Source organism: Ursus maritimus, unplaced genomic scaffold (genome assembly GCF_017311325.1).
Source record: "Ursus maritimus isolate PB19 unplaced genomic scaffold, ASM1731132v1 scaffold_2, whole genome shotgun sequence".
In the NCBI taxonomy this organism is placed as follows: domain Eukaryota; kingdom Metazoa; phylum Chordata; class Mammalia; order Carnivora; family Ursidae; genus Ursus; species Ursus maritimus.
Genome location: NW_024424452.1, coordinates 73,205,163 through 73,225,195, shown reverse-complemented (window position 1 = coordinate 73,225,195; position 20,033 = coordinate 73,205,163).

The following is a 20,033-nucleotide window of genomic DNA, read 5'->3' as shown; positions in this document are numbered from 1 at the left end:
AGGTCCACCTCGGTTGTAAGATACATCGATCTTTTCTTTTGTTTGGATGTTATACTAATATTTAATTACTATTTTTAAATCATAGAGCTTGTACTACTAAAAAAAATCAGCCTACTCATACTGAAAGTCTTTGTGTTTCCTTAAAATGTTTAATTATTGTCTCTGTTGTTATCATTCTTCCTAAGCTGGTACATCTAATCAAATAATGAGACTTAGCTTATCTCTTAGGTACTTTTGGAGTAAGAAGATCATCCCACATTTGACAGATAGTAAGTATAAAGAGCATTAATTCAGGGCTTGCTATTATCTGCTGAATACTTTTGGTTACTATCTCTTACTCCTCCGAAATAACCTTATGAGACGGAAATTATCCCCATTTTCAAAAGAATAAACAGAGATTCAGCAAAGTTAGATGATTCCTAGCACCACGTGGTTAGCCAAGACCTTGAGACAGGTCTGTCATTTCTTTTTTTTTTTTTTTAAGATTTTATTTATTTATTTGACAGAGATAGAGACAGCCAGCGAGAGAGGGAACACAAGCAGGGGGAGTGGGAGAGGAAGAAGCAGTCTCCCAGCAGAGGAGCCTGATGCGGGGCTCGATCCCAGAACGCCGGGATCACGCCCTGAGCAGAAGGCAGACGCTTAACCGCTGTGCCACCCAGGCGCCCCAGGTCTGTCACTTCTTTCCTCCATTACATATACCTTAAAACAAGACTAACAAAGAACTAACTACATTTGACAACTTCCCATCAGAAGCACACACTGGCTTTCTATGGAGGTCATTCTTTCCATGGGAGTTCTCAGTTGCAAACAACAGAATATGTTTTGTCAGGACTAATTCCCAAATTACACGGTGGGACTGCCTACAGCACTTGTCAGAGGCAGAAGGTTGAGCTTTGGATAGTGCGTGGGTCACACTCTCTAGGACACCTGCTGTAACAACTCCTGAAAATTCCATGACTACGCTCATCAAGACAATGCGGTATTCGCAAAAGAATAGATCATTCTGTCCGTGGAGCAAAATAGAGAGCCCAGAAATAGAGCCACACAAATACAGGCAACTGATCTTTGACTGAGGAGCATAAAATTCATCAGAGCAAGTACAACCTTCCTATTAAGGTGATCCAGCTAAGTTCCACGTTTAGACTAGCTATTGTTGGAAAAACTCTTTATGTCTGTTCTAGTTAGTTAGGGATGGCTGCCCTGTGAAAATGGTATTTCTAGAAACAATGGTAAAGTTATATGGACTATTTATTTTGGTTTCCTTATTATATGAACAGTTTAATGAATATTAATTCTAGAAAATTGTTTGGAAAACAGAAATGAGAAGTTAAAATCATCTAAAATTCTACTATCCTGAGATAACCATCCTCAGTACTTCAGTGTCAATCTTTCCGGAATATTTCCTATGCGTCTAGGAGAGAAAGAGAGAGAGAGAGAGATGATAAATAGATAGATACTGGTCCTTAGCCTCTCTTCTTTTCACCTGAAATATTCATGAACATATTCCAGGTCCACAAATACAGAATTCTATCATTTTTAATGGTCACGGAGAATCCCTTAAATGCATGTAACGAAATGTATTTAACTCATCTCCTATTGATGGGCATTTAGATCATTTTAATGGGGGAAGAAGGAATTATTACCAAGACTGCAGGAAACATCCTTTCCCATATATCCCTGTGCAGTTGTCCAGTCATTTCTTTAGGCAAATTCCCAGAAGCACAGCTACTGGGTTAAAGAAGGGATATCCATTCATTTCTTAGTATCACCCACATCTGTGAAGGAGAATCATTACACTCCCAGAATCCACCGCAGTGAAAAGGAGTAAAAATCTGGGATCGTTTGTGACGAAGTAGCACAAAGCCATGGGAGGGTACTGACAGCACTCAGCACTAGGGCTGAAGCCTGAGAGAGCCGTGGCGAGGAGGCAAATCACACCACAACTATTTTCTTACGTTTCCTCTCGCTCCCTCCGCCCCCTCCGCGCGCACATGCGTGCATGCGCCACCCCCAGTCTAATCCACAGTGAGTGTGTGTGGTTTATTGAAAGTAACCAAAACTGCAGTGAAATTTCGTCACTAGTGGTGATGAATACTTTCAAAACCATTCGTCCTTAGACTCAGACCACCATGAGACAGTCCTCAGCGGCTAAACTTAGTCACATGAAGCAAACTTTCTCCAGTCACTGCTTGCTGTCTCTAATGTCAGCGAACCCAGACTACTTTTCTCAATTAATCTTCTCCCTCCACGTTTCTATAACTGCTGATGCTAGACTACCTACATAGAAATGAAAACAACTTGTTCAATGAAAAGTTTTGCTTCTTGAGATGCCTGGGTGGCTCAGTTGGTTAAGCATCGGCCTTCCACTCAGGTCATGATCCCAGGGTCCCGGATGGAGTCCCACATGGGCTCCTTGCTCAGCGGGGAGCCCGCTTCTCCTCTGCCTGCTGCTCCCCCTAGTTATGCTCTCTCTCTCTCTCTCTCTCTCATAAATAAATAAATAAATAAATAAATAAATAAATAAATAAATATAAATAAATAAATAAAATCTTTGTTAAAAAGAAAAGTTTTGTGTGTTTTTTTAAAGATTTTATTTATTTATTTGACAGAGAGCACAAGCAGGGGAAGCGGCAGAGAGAGAGGGAGAAGCAGGCTCCCCGCTAAGCAGGGAGGCCGATATGGGGCTGATCCAAGGACCGCCCCCCCCCCCAAGATCATGACCTGAGCCGAAGGTAGCTGAGTAACTGACTGAGCCACCCAGCTGCCCCTGGAAAGTTTTGTTTTCTAGAAGGACTAAGGGGGAAAGAATTGGAGGATGCACCCTCATTTGGCTTTCACTATAAAAGTCCTACACTTAAATCCTCAGAAAAAATGTAGCAGACCTCAAAGAAAAGAAAATATTTCCCTAATTTTTACTCTTCACTGTCAAAACTTCATACAGCAAGAGCAGTGCACATAGAATCACCATGGGAATGGTGTCCTCATGTCATGAGGACAGAATTTCCATTCCAAATTTCCATGAGAGCTAATATTCTTGTGGTATCTCGCAAAAGGCCAGAATTTTTCATTTGAACATATACTAGGGTCTTATAATAAGGAAATTTCTACAGACAGGCACAATCACAGAACTCAAGCATGAACTCATTAGTCTTCATAGCTCACTAGGAATGGTTGAAAAAGATGCGAGTGGAACAAAGCCTGAGGAACCTCAGGAAGGCAGACTGATCTTCACCTAACTGGGGAGGGGTTACTTATAATTTCTATGCTCCCCTGGGTCCACCAGCGTGAATGGGAGGAAACTACCAGAGAAGAATCAACTAGCATGTCCACTTGTCTTCTTCAGGAGTTCCTCACTTCTTCAATAGAAGCTGACCAGACGTGCCATAACATGGCCATTTCATCAGCCATTCAAGATCAGGAAGTCTATTAAAGTTGCAGAACCAGATGTGTAGTTTCAAACCCCAGAATACTCAGTTTACACTACTTTTAATGTAATATGATTTTGTTTGATATATCTCTCTCTCCAAGCATTAACATATTGTAGTGGTTAAGAGCCAACCAGACTGTCGTATTCATAGCCGGCTTGATCACTTAGTAATTGTGTGAATTTCAGCAAGTTACTGAATTCACTTACCCTCTCTGTGCTTCAGAAGTTTTCCTATATATAAAAAATAGAAATGATAATACTAATTACCATATGGAGCTGTTGCAAGAATTAAATGAGTTAGCACATGCAAAGTACTTAGAATTGTTTGTGGCATATATTAAGCACTCAATATATTTTAGTGGGTGTTATTAATATAGTGTTAATATTATGCAAAATCTTATGTACTTGAAAGTTCCTAAAAGAATATTTTAGAGTCCTGTTATGTGAGGAAATTACCTACTTAATTTAGTAATGAGAGAAGAAAATACTTGCTTTTGCTTAGATGATTAAACAACTGAATGATACTTTTTCCCAATTTACCTAGATATTCAGCCTTCCCTTTCACTTTTTATTTTTCAGATTTTCCATTTGAACACAAAACTGTGGCCAGGCATCCTCTGTTCCTGCATGAGCTGTTGCTTTTTGAATACAGAGGTTGAGGGAACTGTAGGACAAGACCCAGATAGGCAGCCGCTCTGAAGAGCTTGGTTCTGTATCAAGATTGGATTGACTGCTTTTGAGATCTCCTGAAACCAGGGCCGCCAGATAAAATTCAGGATTCCCAGTTACATTCAAATTGCAAATAAACAACAAATATTTCTTAGGATAAGTATATACTAAATATTATATGGAACACACTTACACTAAAATTATTTGTTATTTATCTGAAATTCAAATTTAACTGGGCAGCCTATATTTTTATTTGCAACATCTGGTAGCCCTACTTCCAACTCTGAGACCATGAGGCTGTGATTCCCTTGGGCATAGTTCTTGGCTGCTATTGACAGAGGATATCATTTTCCTTTTAGATTCTGCCCCCATCCAAAATCTACTCTGATCACCTTTCTGTAACTTCCTATAAGTAATTATAATCTTATTTTGTGGATCACATCTTTAGAGCCCACTAGTAAGCGTGGCAGCATTTTCTAGGGTTTTTTTTTTAAAGATTTTGTTTATTTATTTATTTATTTATTTATTTATTTAAGAGAGAAAGAGAGAAGAGACTGAGCAGGGAGAGGAACAGAGGGAGAGGGACAAGCCGAATCCCAGCAGAGCAGGGAGCCTGTCTTGGGGCTCAATCTCATGACCCTGAGATCATGACCTGAGCTGAAATCAAGAGCCAGACACCCAACTGACTGAGCCACCCAGGTGTCCTTAGCTTTTAAAATATAATGTAGTTGACAGAAAAAGAATAGCTCAGCTTCAATTATCTTCACTTTTCTCTAGTAAGGGGAATGCTTTTCAAACTGACAAGGACAGAGCAAGCAGTTAAAAGACCTAGTTAAAGGCAGGTAGTAAATAACAAGAGAAAAGCTAGACATTTTAAAAAGTCCAAGTCTCTGGGGGTGCCTGGGTGGCGCAGGCGTTAAGCGTCTGCCTTTGGCTCAGGGCGTGATCCCGGCGTTGTGGGATCGAGCCCCACATCAGGCTCCTCCGCTGGGAGCCTGCTTCTTCCTCTCCCACTCCCCCTGCTTGTGTTCCCTCTCTCGCTGGCTATCTCTCTGTCAAATAAATAAATAAAATCTAAAAAAAAGTTCAAGTCTCTGAACCAGGATGAATTATGTCAGCCTACTTTCAATGGCTTATTCTTTGCCCTTCCTGAGTCACCACAGCTGGGACCATTAATCTTCCCCTTTGTCGGCACAGTCCCTCATTTGATCATTAATAAATCTGGCCATAGAGCTTGGCTACCCAGCATCCATACAACTGTCCTGCTGGGCCAAAATCCAAGATAAAAGGAAAGAAAGTCCCTACTACCCACTATGGAAAATGGAGGAAGACACATTTCTCTCCCAAGCACCTGGAAATGAGGCAAATTTAAATCAAATGGATTCTTCTCCCCAGAATTTTGCATCTGAAGAGAGTGATGAAGTGGTTCAGGGACAGAGATTATTCATGGTAGCTGTGACAGGATCAAGAGTGGAGCAGTAAAGTCACCACCGTTGAGGGCTGGTGGCATTCAGCATCAGGCTGGTGAGTGCTCAGTAAGGAAACAGGAAATTGTCCCTGTGGTGCCATCTTGATTTTCCCTTGCTTGCCTGCTCTCTGATCTAGATTCTCCAGAATTCCTGACAATTCAGTGATCTACCAAATAGTCTTTTTTTCTTATGCTTTCTAGAGTTGGTTTCTATTTTTGCATCCTAAACTGCTGACTGGAACAGCCCCAATCCATTGCCCTCCCATATTAGAAATGCCCGAGTTTCCAGCACAGATCTGTTTTCCTACTCTCCCACCTTCTGTAGCTCTTGCAACACCTTATCCTATGAAGAGAAGATCTGAGTGGAACCCAGCTCCTCCCCTATATTCAGACCACAGAGATATGAAATGATTCTCTGATTTCCAAAGGTGCATCTACTCAGATTCTATGACACTTTGCATTGCCAGCTTGTTTGGGTCTTACTGTGGCTGAATCATGACCAAATTTGTGCAATGACATGAATATGGGTCTACCCAGCCTGCCCATGGTTGAGCTGCATCTCATTTCTTCTCTGTGTATGTGTGCCCTTGTGTTACCTCAAGGAAACTTGCTGGTCTGGGATACTAGAAGCAGGTAAGCCATGTCAATAAGATCAAAATAATCATGGGAAATAAATGGATAACAGGAGATGGAAAACAAGTAAATGTCTCTATTTGTAAATATAAAGATATGGTAGACTCCAAAATGACACAGTGTTGAGTTTGACCCAGCTTCTAGAAGAAATTAGTAAATAAATTATTAGTATTTAGAATAAATAGAAAATCCAATTGACTAAAAAATGTCATATCAGTCTAAATACATATACTTTAAATGGAAGATTTTCATTGCAATACATGAAAATGGTTTTCCAAAAATGCCAAATAGCCCAAAAAGGCAAAGATTTATAATGAAAATAAAGGTTCTCTGACTCAGCATCCATAGCCCCCAGGCTTGTTCCCAAGAGGGAACTATGTTTAACTCTTCTGGCTATTTCTTCTATGGATATACTCATCTCTCTATATAGATATTACTTATACACTATTTTTAATTTATTAATTTTAGACATGACCTATTGATTCGCTATTATAATAGATTAGGATTTCCTTTTATTAATGTTATTTTTCCCTCCTGTACTTCATCTTTCCAATAAAGGAATACAGGTTGGTTGAATAATTCACATTTACGTTATTATGAATTTGTGATCATCACTAAATGTAGAAAACCACATTCAATTATTACACTTTTCTTCTTGTTCAGGTTTTAGTTTTCCTTGGAGTTTCTAGTTGGCCTTTGTTTCAAATTTCTCTTGTCCCCTGTACAATCCACAAATCCTAATTTTTTTTTTTTACCAAATGCTGCACGTGGCAGGTAGTCTAACTGACTTGCCCTGATTCCTGGAGGCCTCCCTCCTAGCGCCTTCTCCCCTCCTGCTGCCCATGTGTCATTTTGGGACTTCCTACTACTGATGTCTGGAGTTAAATCCACTATTTCATAGGCCCACATCTTTTTCTTCCTTACTTCACTACCTTTGTTTTTCTGGACCATATCCACAAAAAAAAAGTTTTATAAGAAAAGATCCATGATGAGGGGGAAAAAAAGATATGTTAAACTTCCAAGCTTTTTTCATGGAAGATCTCTGGACTAGAGACTTAAGGATCATGCATCGGTTGAAAGTGTTCTGTGTAGTCAGTAATATCGTAATAGGGTTGTATGGCCTAGCATAAAATATCAACCTGTCAGATCACTCTGTTGCCACCTGAAATTAATGTAACAAATTATGTCAACTATACTAAAATAAAATTTTTTTAAACCAATGCTGTATGTAAAAACTGTGGGAAAATGTGACATGCTATGGACTGCTTAAGCATAAAATATTACTGGGGTGCCTGGATGGCTCAGTTAAGCATCTGACTCTTAATTTCAACTCAGGTCATGATCTCAGGGTGGTGAGATGGAGCCCCTCATCCAGCTCCTTGCTGGGTGTGGAGCCTGTTTAAGATTCTCTCTCTGCTTCTACCCCTCCCCCCCCAAGAATGATGCCTAGTTTTTTCACAATTTTAACATTTGTAAAGTTGGAATCAGTCTTAGATTGTTTACACTGAACGTGGTAACATCTTTTTTTCCCCTGAAAATTCCTATTAAGTATATCACCATTGGTTTTATTTTAGAACAGAAGAAGTGCAATGTTTCTCGATAAATTGCCAGAAAATATTAACAGAAGCTTAAGCTAAAACCCTTTTGCTGAAACAAAGGAATTAGGCTCAGAATGGAAGAAGCCTCATCCCTGAACTGGGCTGGGGATGAGAATCAGTACTACTGGGGTTGCAGTAAGAGAAAACAGGGTGGAACAGGTATAAGTGGAAATGAGGGGAGTATTGTAAGGCTACCAGAGTAATTCACAGAAGCCAATGCAAGGACGCACCCAGGCCTAGGGAGAAATCTGGAGGCAGGCCTGGAGCATTTGAGACACCCCAAGTTCCACTCCCCTCTCTATTACAGCAGAAGCTCCTTGGCCTCATTGACAGCCACACAGTGGATCACAGATACCCTGGTTTTTATTTGCTGTTTGAGGTCCCAACCAGACTAAACCTGAAATCACTTAGACCCACTCCCAAATTCCTGTCCAGAGTCTGAGTCAAGTGCTCATTCCTGGATCAATCAGCTATTGCCAGGGGGGTGAGGGCTCTATTACGAGAACATGGCTTCTCTCATGTATGAGATGGTGGGGGCAGTTTTCAGGAAACAGGAAGGACACCAAGCAGACAAATGATTGGTGTCCAAAATAACTAACGTATCAAAGACCAAATCAATTTAAAAAGGGGGGGGGCTGCGATGCCAACAAAGAAAATTGGAAATCCATAGATTCAGCAAGTAACAGAGCCACAAAGCAAACTCCTCCTTTCCTTCTCTCTGTAAGACTAAGGCAATCTGGAGATTTTTTTATTCCAGAAAGAATCAAAGAATGCAATACCTTTCTGAAATTGTATTTAAAGTGGGAGGAGAGGAAGGGTCCAGAGGCAAAGGTAGAAGCAGCTTCAAAAGCTGTAAACTTAGACTCTGATTTTCAAGCACCTCTTCTTAAAAGCTGATCCATGATTACATAGTTGCTGATTCATAAGAATAGAATTATTACATTTCTCATTTTGCTTAGAATTTTTCTAGTGTCATTGTCTAAATCCTATTGCTGCTTCCTCATTTATTACATCACATGTTAAACATTGTTCTGTCATACCTCAGGGCCTTCTCACGTGCTGTTCCCTCTGCCCGGAACACTGTTCCCTTCAGTCAAATCGCAGTTAGGATGGTTTATTCCATCTATCTGTGCAGTTTCCCGGTCCATGGTAACAACTGAGACTATAACTCAAAACCCAGACCGTGACCCCTGAAGAAGTTGTCCCCTACCCCAGTTAGGTCTTAATCATGACTTAAAATATATCCTCTGTGGAGTGGTAAATGGTGTCTACAAAGCAGTTATATGATTTCTTATGCTGAAAACTCTCTTTTGTTATTTAAGGGAAATAGCTGAGCACTCCCACTTTGTTTTGGTTTTCTGACCCCCTATGGAAGAAAGACAAAATGAAAGTTATTTCTATTCAGTTTCCCCCACCTGGAAAGCACCCAATTACCCTCTGGGGAATAATACCGTATTTCCTCCTTCCTTTATTCAATCATTTATTCAACCTTTTTGAGTCCCCACCAGGTACCAGGTGTTATGCTGGTGGCAGGTCCAGAGGCGTAGATGGAAAAGTTCCCATACTCAAGGATCTCCCCAGCAGAATCTTCAGATCATCTCTACCCCGTTTACATCCAGACCTCAAGAGGCACTGTGTTTTTTCCAGAGCTTCTCGTCAGCTCCATTCCCTCTTCACGATGACCAGCCGAACATCAAAGACATTTTTTTTTCTTTTGGCCTGGCAGGGGCTGAATCTTCCTCTGCTGGGTACAGCGCCTGACAGGAAGACTGGCAGCGTCTCCACCGTCAGTACAGAATGTTTGTGGTAGACCACCTTGAAGCTGAGGCTGGGGGCAGAGAGGAAACAGCTTCTATTTTGAAAGCGTTGTGTGGAGGAGAGGTGAAGGCAGAAGAGGAAAATTCTGATCCGCTCCTCACCCCCATCCTTCTCAGCCTCTGCTATTTGCCAACTTGAAATCTTACTCATTAGACTTTCCATGGGAGACTGTACGGTTCTTGGGCCCCCTTTTGAGCTAGAGATTTCCCCTGGGTGAGGGACCACCAGTGCAGCCACCTAACCAGGAGAGCCATCTCAGTACGGGGGGCTGTTCAGGAGCCCATATAGCTCTCAGCGAGCTACTGCAGGAACGGAAAAGCTGATGTGTGTTCCATTCTCCACCACACAAGTGTCATATTGTGGTTCTCTCTTTGTGATGTTTCACCACGTGACTCTAGTTTACAGCATTCCAATTTAATGTGTCTCTGTGTGCCGTATTCTGTGGGGTCCACACAGCAAAGGCAAACTTCCTCTGATGCCCAGATACCTCCTGGTCCTGTTACTCTCTGCGGCCTTCACCTCGCGCCTCTGGAGAAGTACTAGCTCTTCTCTACGAGGGAGATCCTCAGCACCTTCTCAGTGTGAGGCTAGCCAGGATGCTCCTTGATTCCCTGAAAGTATTTTATCAGTCTCAACAGTCTTGAGAAGCATGGGGACCAAGATGACAATTGAGGTTATGCCCCCTGAATTTTCATTGTATGTGAGTTCCAGGTTTCGTGTCAGAGGCTACACACAACAACTAAAATTGTTTTGCAGTCATTACCTCATATGCGACAACAATTCACTCATATTTTACTTGTTCATGCAATAGACATTTTACTAAGCATCTAGCAGTTCTGAGCCCAGTGATAGGACTGGGAACAATGGGTGAATCAAAAAAAGAGCTGTAGGGGCATCTGGGTGGCACAGTCATTAAGCGTCTGCCTTCGGCTCAGGGCGTGATCCTGGCGTTCTGGGATCGAGCCCCACATCAGGCTCCTCCGCTATGAGCCTGCTTCTTCCTCTCCCACTCCCCCTGCTTGTGTTCCCTCTCTCACTGGCTGTCTCTATCTCTGTTGAGTAAATAAATAAAATCTTAAAAAAATAAAAAATAAAAAATAAATAAAAACAACAAAGCATTCTCTGGGAGCACAGAGAAGGGGCATCTCCCCTAGTGGGTAAGGGAGGCAGAAAGAAAGAAAGAAGTCAAAGACGACTGATCACTCAGATAAGTCTCAAAGGATGACTAGGAATTTCTAGTTAAGGAAGGAAGGGTGCTCCAGCATTCTGGACAAAGGAAAAGTCCAATGGCATGGAGAGGATGGAGAAAGCAAATATGTGGATGCTGGTGAGGCAAGCTGGCATGGAGTGAGATGCAAGAAGAGAGGTAGGAAGAGGCCAGATGGCAAAGGACTTCACCTATTAAACCAACATATGTGGATTTTAACCTTAAGGTGTTTGGGGAAGTCTTTAAGCAGAGTGCTAATGGAATCAGATACTAGGTAAGAGAATTTCGATGAGGTTGACAGCCATCCAAACAAAATCAGTGATCGAATCTTGCCTGTACCCCCGTCAGTGTCAGGCACATGACAGCCCCTTGAAGAAGGCTTGTTGACTGGACTAGGATTTTCTATCTCAAGGTTCGTTCCTTTGTCAGGCACCCATGAAACCACGGGCATTTTATCATCCCACTGAGTGCCAGCCTCAGCTTCAAGGTGGTCTACCACAAACATTCTGTACTGACGGTGGAGACGCTGCCAGTCTTCCTGCCAGGCGCTATACCCAGCAGAGGAAGATTCAGCCCCTGCCAGGCCAAAAAAAAAAATATTTCATACACCGGAAAGTGGTAAGTGCTAAACAGAAAAAAATAAAGCATGGAAGGGGTAGCTGGGATTTTAGATAGGGGAGCTGGAAAAAAGCCTTACTGAGAAGACGACTTTTGAGCAAAGAGCTGAAGGAAATGGGGGAGCCAGCAAGCAGCTAAGGGAAGAGCATTCCTGGCAGGTAGAGGAAACAGCAAGAACAAAGGCCTGAGGCAGGGGTGTGCCTGGTACATTAAAGAAGTCGCCAACGGGGGCGCCTGGGTGGCTCAGTACTTAAGAGCCTGCCTTCGGCTCAGCGCGTGATCCCAATGTTGTGGGATCGAGCCCCGCATCAGGCTCCTCTGCTGGGAGCCTGCTTCTTCCTCTCCCACTCCCCCTGCTTGTGTTCCCTCTCTCGCTGGCTGTCTCTATCTCTGTCAAATAAATAAATAAAATCTTAAAAAAAAAAAAAAGAAGTCACCAACAAATCCAAAGTAGCTGGTTTGAGAAACAAAGGGGAGAGGGTAGCAGATGACCTCATAGAGGTGACAGGGAGCAAGACCAATCCAGGCCTTAAATCTAGCTTGTGGTTAAAGACATTGACTTTTACTCTGAGTGGGAAAAAAGACACTGGATAAATGTGTAAAAAGGTGTGATACGATCTGACCTAGGTCAACAAGTGTCTCTGGGTGGCCGTGCTGATGATAGATCACACAGGGGGCTAAGATAGACACGGGGATACCAGATGGAGGCCACGTAATGATCCAAGTGGGAGATGAGGCTGGACTGGACCCCCCACGGCAGGGGGTGGGGGAGGAAGGCTCAAATGATGATTCTATTTTGAAGGTAGGGCTGTCCTGATTTGCTGATAAACTGGGTGTGGAATGGTGGAGCATGAGTAAAGTAGAGAATGACACTAAGATGAGCGCCTGAAAGAATGATGTCTATTCTCATTAACTGAGATAGGAAAACACAGGAATTGCTGGTTTGGGGAAGAATATTATGCGTTTTGGACATGTGAAGTTTGAGATGCTTAGTAGACATCCAGATGGAAATGTCAGGTAGACAGGTAGCTAGATCAGGAGTTCAGAGGAAACACTGGACTTGAAGTAATCATTTGAGTAATCTCAAATGCAATGCCAGCATAGACATGGCATTGAAAGCCGTGATGAAGGGTGAAAGCATGAACTTAACAAGAGCTAACAGAAAAGAGAAGATGCCCAATGACTGAGGCTCAGGACACCCCGAAGTCTAGAGGAGGGAAGATGAGGAGGAACCAGCAAGAGAAGTTGAGAAGTAGTCAGAAAGACAGAAGGAAAACCAGAGTGGTGTGCTGGAAGCCAAGGCAGGAGAATATCTGGAAGAAGATGGTGAGCGATTTTGTCAAATGCTGGATATAGGTCAGAAAATGAGGATTTAGAAATGACAGTTGGGTTTAACACATGACAGGCATAGATGACCCCGAGGCGAGAAGTTTCAGTGGGTCAGCAGAAGCAAAACCTTACTGACAAGGGTTCAAGAGGGCCTGGGAGAAGAACGGGAGGCAGCCAATCATACAATTCTTTAGGGAGAGTGGTTTTAGACTACAGTTGCCTCACAAATGTCACAACAGAGGCTTGAAAAGAAAAAGGACAGTAGCTTAAGGAGGAAATTGGATCAAGAAAAGGTGTTTTGTTTACTTTGATTGTTAGCTGGGAGAAATTGTATCAAGTTTGCACGCCGATGGAATGAGCCAGTGAAAAGTTTAACAGTAAATATAATACCCAAAGTATCAACCAGAGATATTTATCCTCCTTCCAACAATTTGAATTTATAAATGCATGTCCCCTAGAAACTGGTTATGTATTCCTGACCATGCTTTCAACCTCGTTACTTCTACCAGGAACTAATCACATTAGCAATTTGATCTACAATTAAACTATTTCCTAGTATTTTCTAGAATATATAGTAATTATGTTTTTTCAATAAACATGCTATTTCATTAAAAGAGCTCCATAAATAAACATTAAACATAAGTTATCTACTCATGTTTTAGCAATAAGAAAAATCACTACTGATAACCAAAATTAAAAGGAAAGTCACGTCCAGGGATAGACTGAGTTGTCCCCCCACCATTGCCTCGCTTTAGCTACTACTGATCAGTATTTGATTTAACCCCCTATATTTATTCAGAGTCACAGTGGCAATACAGTCAACTTCTCCTAAGAGTTGAATATCTGGGGCCATCACTCATGTCAGAGATAATTCACAGGAGAAGCTCCCTGCCTGGGCAGTCACCTTCCCAACATTAGTACCATCATTGTTCACACTGTTAACATTCACCAACTCCTTCAAGAGAATGTCATCTTCAAAGTTGAGGTTTCCAGGGGCGCCTGGGTGGCACAGCGGTTAAGCGTCTGCCTTCGGCTCAGGGCGTGATCCCGGCGATCTGGGATCAAGCCCCACATCAGGCTCCTCTGCTATGAGCCTGCTTCTTCCTCTCCCACTCCCCTTGCTTGTGTTCCCTCTCTCGCTGGCTGTCTCTATCTCTGTCGAATAAATAAATAAAATCTTTAAAAAAAAAAACACACAAAGTTGAGGTTTCCTCCCCAACTACAGCTTAACTTTTTAATATAACACCCTTCAACCCTTCCTTCCTGTTGCTTCTGCCCTTGCCCCAAGCCAAGAGTAGTGAAAATTCTGCTAAGTACTAACCCTGAGTCTCTCACTCAGCCTCTGGATCTCTAATATCATTCCAGATATAATACTTAGTAACAAAATGATTCCTAATTTGCCCTGCAAATCTCTTTATCTCCTTTCTATTAAATAAGTAATATTGTATCAGGTTCTTCTTTTTTCTTTTATAGCCTATTTTAGTTCTACTGAGACTACCCTAATGCATTTGATTTTTTAATAGTTACACACTTTGAACAGAACAAAGAATAGTTTTAGACTGCAGGTGCTTTTGTGGGTACACACACACATACAGACATACACACACACATTTTCATATCCAGATTATAGTGAGTGTAGCTTAAAATTTTTAGCATAGTAGCTAGCATTTAATAAGCACTTACCCCAGATCTGGCACTCTGCTAAGCATCTGGCATGCATTATCTTATTTGAGTCTCCATTTTATTCCTGGCAAAACTGAAAATTGGGGGAGGGTGGGGCACCTGCTAGTGATGACAGCTAGTAAGTGAGTGAGCAGGGATTTGAACACAAGTAATCTGGCTCCAGCGTGGATACTCTTAGCCACGCAAGCAGAAGAGAACCATCTTGCAGGGAAATGTGTATGGGCAGTGCCCCTAAATCTTGTCCAGCACAGAGGACAGAGACAGCTCCCAGGGGTAAGAAAGTCTGGATGAGAAGGGGCAAGTGGGACAGTTCCTTGAAGTCTCATGACTTATCTTTAAAATTCATGATAACTTTGCATTCTGCTCCATAATATATCCATCTTCCTTTAACATAAAAAAATGTGACTTTTATTAAAGGACACAGTAGACATATATATTTATGTAGATGACAAACACTGTAAAGATGTCCATTTTCCCCAAAATTAATCTAGTATTCAATGTAATTCTAATAGAAATCACCAAATAACTTGGGGAAATTTTCTAACCTCATTTTTTTTTAAAGATTTTATTTATTTATTCAACAGACATAGAGACAGCCAGCGAGAGAGGGAACACAAGCAGGGGGAGTGGGAGAGGAAGAAGCAGGCTCATAGCGGAGGAGCCTGACGTGGGGCTCGATCCCGTAACGCCAGGATCACGCCCTGAGCCGGAGGCAGACGCTTAACCACTGTGCCACCCAGGCGCCCCTCTAACCTCATTTTTTAATTTGTATGATACAAAGATATTTGCAAATAGCCGAAGCAAGTTGAGAAAAGAAAAACAAAGAGGAAAAAATTTGCCTGTCCAGTGTTAAGGCATAAGACAAAGTTGTGTTAATAAAATACACTTTAGTACTAATTTAGGGAAGAACAAGTAGAAGAATAAAAGAACATATATAGATAGATAGATATAGATATCTATATCTATCTATCTATCTCCACCTCTATGTATGTGTATGTGTGTGTGTGTGTGTGTGTGTGTGTGTGTGTATAAACAAACCGTGACCAAATGAGGATAAGATATATTATTCATTTGTATTGTTGGAAAATTTTGCCTATTTTACAAAGAAAATGTTTCCTATGTTACACATGTACAAAAATAGGTGCCTGGTGAATTAAATGCCCAGATTTTAAAAACAAATGCATAAACTAAAAGAAAAAGAGAGAGAGAGAAAGAAAGAAAATACAGCAGAATATCTTTGTTACCTCTGGATAGAGAAAGGACACCAAAACCATATCTCCAAAGAATAACTTGTAAAGAAAAATCATCTGATGTATTTTACTATTTCAAAGTCATAGATAAACTTAGAGTGACTGTCTATCTCACTGCCTTATTCATTTCCTCGTAGTGTTTTTCACTTTCTGAAATTATCTTGCTCATTTCTCTGATTTTTGATCTTATACCCATTCAAAGATACCCTTCTTCCATGTAGGTACTTCTTCTATTGTGTTTACACCGTCGATTACAGCTAGCATAATGGCCCAAACACAGAATTACAGTGCCTAGCATAATGGCTGTGCAACAGATGGGTCCTCCGTACATTATTTTAAGGATTTTTTTAAGATTTATTTATTTACTTGAGAGAGAGAGAGAATGGGTGGGGGGAGAGGGAGAGGGAGAAGTGGGCTCCCTGCTCCCATTGCAGGGCTCAAACCCAGGACCCTGAGCTGAAGGCAGACACGTAACTGAATGAGCCACCCAGGCATCCCATGTTTTAGGATTTCTTTACTGTTCCTATATTTTTAGAGAAATCTGTTGCATTTGTATATGCCAATAATGAAGTAGCAGAAAGAGAAAATAAGACAACAATCCCATCTACAACTGTACCAAAAATAATAAAACACCTGGGAATAAACTAAAACAAGGAGGTGAAAGACCTGTACTCTGAAAACTGTAAAAACACTGGTGAAAGAAAATGAAGAGAACACAAACAAATGGAAAGATATTCCATGCTCATGGATTGGAAGAACAAATATTGTTAAAATGTCTACACTACCGAAAATAATCTACATATATAATGCAATCCCTATCTCTGTACTCTGAAAACTGTAAAACACTGGTGAAAGAAAATGAAGAGAACACAAACAAATGGAAAGATATTCCATGCTCATGGATTGGAAGAACAAATATTGTTAAAATGTCTACACTACCAAAAATAATCTACATATATAATGCAATCCCTATCAAAATACCAACACCATTTTTACTTGAACAAACAATCCTAAAATTTTTATGAAAACACAAAAGACCCCAAATAGCCAAAGCAATCTTGAAAAAGCAAAGCAAAGGTGAGGATCCCAATTCCAGACTTTGAGTTATATTACAAAGCTGTAGTAATTAAAACAGTATGGTACTGGAGCAAAGACAGACACATAGATCAATAGAAGAGAATAGAGAGCCCAGAAATAAACTCATGGTTATATGGTCAATTAATCTTTAACAAAGGAGGCAAGAATATGCAATGGAAAACAGTCTCTTCAACAAATGGTGTTGGGCAAACTGGACAGCAACATGCAAAAGAATGAAACTGGACCACTTTCTTACACCATCAACTCAAAATGGATTAAAGACCTAAATGTGACACCTGAAACCATAAAAATCCTGGAAGAGAGGATAGGCAGTAATTTCTCTGACATCAGCCATAACATTTTTCTAGATATGTCTCCTATGGCAAGGGAAACAACAGCCAACATAAACTATTAGGACTACATTTAAAAAAAAAAAAAAAAACCTTCTGCACAGTGAAGGAAACAACCAACAAAACTAAAAGAAAACCTACTGAATAGGAGAACAGATTTGTAAATGACATATCTGATAAAGGGTTAATATGCAAAATATGTAAAGAACTTCTACAGCTCAACACCAAAAAACCAAATAATCTAATTTTTAAATGGGCAGAAGACATGAACAGACATTTCTCCAAAGACATCCCGATGGCCAACAGACACGTGAAAAGATGTTCCACATCACTCATCGTCAGGGAAACGCAAATCAAAAATTACAATGAGATATCACCTCACACCTATCAGAGTGGCTAAAATCAACGACACTAAAAACAAGTGTTGGCGGGAATGTGGAGAAAAAGGAGCCCTCATGCACCGTTAATGGGAGTGCAAACTGGCGCAGCCGCTGTAGAAAACAGCGTGGAGGCTCCTCAAAAAAATCCAAAATAGAATCCAGTAATTCCACTATTGAGTATTTACCCAAAGAAAACAAAAACACTAATTTGAAAAATAGATGCTCCCCTCTGTTTATTGTAGCATAATTTACAACAGCCAAGTATGGAAGCAACTCAAGTGTCCCTTGCCTGATGAATGGATAAAGAAAATACAGTAAGATATGTATTACTCAGCCACAAAAAAGAATGAAACTTTGTCATTTGAAACAACATGAATGGATCTGAAGAGTATGATGCTAAGTGAAATAAGCCAGTCAGAGAAAGACAAATACCACATGATTTCACTCATACATGGAATTTAAGAAACAAAGCAAATGGAACACACACACAAAGAGACAAACCAGAAAACGCTCTTAACTATTGAGAACAAACTGATGGTTACCAGAGGGGAGGTGGGTGGGGAGATGGGTAAAATAGGTGAAGGGAATTAAGGGTACACCTAATCATGGGGAGCACTGAGTACTGTAGAGAATTGTTGAATCACTATATGGTACACCTGAAGCTAATATAAGACTGTATATTAACTGTACTGGAATTGAAATTTTTAAAAATGTTTCTAATGTCCCTATATTTTGTAGATCCCACTGTTATCTGTCTGTCTGGGATTCTCTTTCCTTACCACCAGGCACATTCTACTAAACCTTCCCCAAATGTAAGCCTTAAAGGACATCTGTAAGACTATTTATTAGAGGAACTCTATGGTTTCTACCAAACCTGAAACTCATTTAATCTCTATAGACAATGTTGATCTATTATGACAGTGTCTCTTGACTGCAGGTCTATTTAAGTGGAGAGATAATACCTTTGGGATATAGCTAAGACCAAAGAATTGAAAATATAGGAAGCAGATTTCAGCTTAACACTGTAAATTATTTTCTCCCAGTTGCAGTTGTCCAGAAATGGAATGTGCCACCCTGAGGTCCAGTTAATGATGCATCACTGAGTATGCTGGGAAGAGTCTGGAGGACCACTTAAGAGAGGAAGAGGAAAGGTGGGAAGGAATAATTTCCATCCACCCCTGAGTTCTAAGATCTTTGACCTGCTCCTTCTTACATCGACCTCCTCTTCACAGGACCTTTTATCCTACCAGGAATATGCACTGAAGTGTTATGATGCCAAGAGTGGTGATGAACACTGTGAATTATCATTACTTTCAACATGTGATGAATGGCACCAAAAACTAAAGGAAACATGCCCAGTAAAGCAAGCACTCCGTGGGGCATTTATTTGGGCTCTAGAGGACAAAAACACATTGTCAGAGAAACATACCCATCACGGGTATTAGATGGTCAGGAGTTGCATTCCCACACTGATAGCACCTAGAGCCCTATAGGAAGCTGAGGACACACATCCTGTCCCTCCAGCTTGCAGGGGGGGCCTCCTTTCCCCAGTCCTGGTGCTTACTGCCAGGAATCTCCAGGAGGGCCACAGGACTGTTCAACATCAATCCAAGCACTCCCATGCCCTTTACCTTGTTTGATCCTCCCAAGAGGGTCTATTGTAAGAGAAAATAAAGCAGGTATGATGATGCCCATTTTATTCATGAAGAGACAGGTACACAGAGGGTAGAAAGATTTGCCTAAGTCATCCTGGTATATGGCAAAGCCAGGGCTCAGTGTAGTCCATCAGAATCCCCCATCTCATCCAGTCCCCTCTAGAACTCAGGTCCTGCCAGGTGCCCCAGCCTAGGTCCTGTCTACATCAGACAGAGGAACTCCAAGAGGAATGGTTACTTGTGCCCCATCTGCTCTGCAAAGAAGGGCAGCACCCCAGAGTTCCCTGAAATGTCGAAGAAATGGTAACACCAAGGCTAGATACAATTCCTTCCAGAACAGTTCTCCCCTAGAGATGCACCATTGTCACAGGTAAGCACTGCTTGTGTCGTGACAGACACAGAGTAAGACTGAGATGTTTAGCGGACCCTCTCCCCTTGCCCTAGATCAAGGAGCGGAGATTACATCACAAGAGAAAGTGATTTTTCTCAACATCCGCTGTTGGATTACATGTGAAAGTGCAGTGACACCAGCCACAGTTCCTGTGGCAGACTCAGAAGTGGGACAGGATAGGGAGAAATCTGAGAGAAGACAGAACGGCTGCTTGAAGATTCAGAGCTTCGGCGGGGATGTGCACAGACGAAGTGCACCCGAACTGTCCAGTACCAGGGGCATCACATGGAGAAGCCAGAGCTGGAAATCAGGGTTTGGTGGCAGAGCCCAGGTCTCCTGCATTTGAACTAGAAACCTGTTTTGATGCCACGTGACTTGTATCCATGGCCTGCGTTCTAGACTCACTCTGCCACTAACCAGCTGTGCAGCCGTGGATAGAGTAGAATTGAAGGCACCCTGTACCAGGAGCTAGAAGAC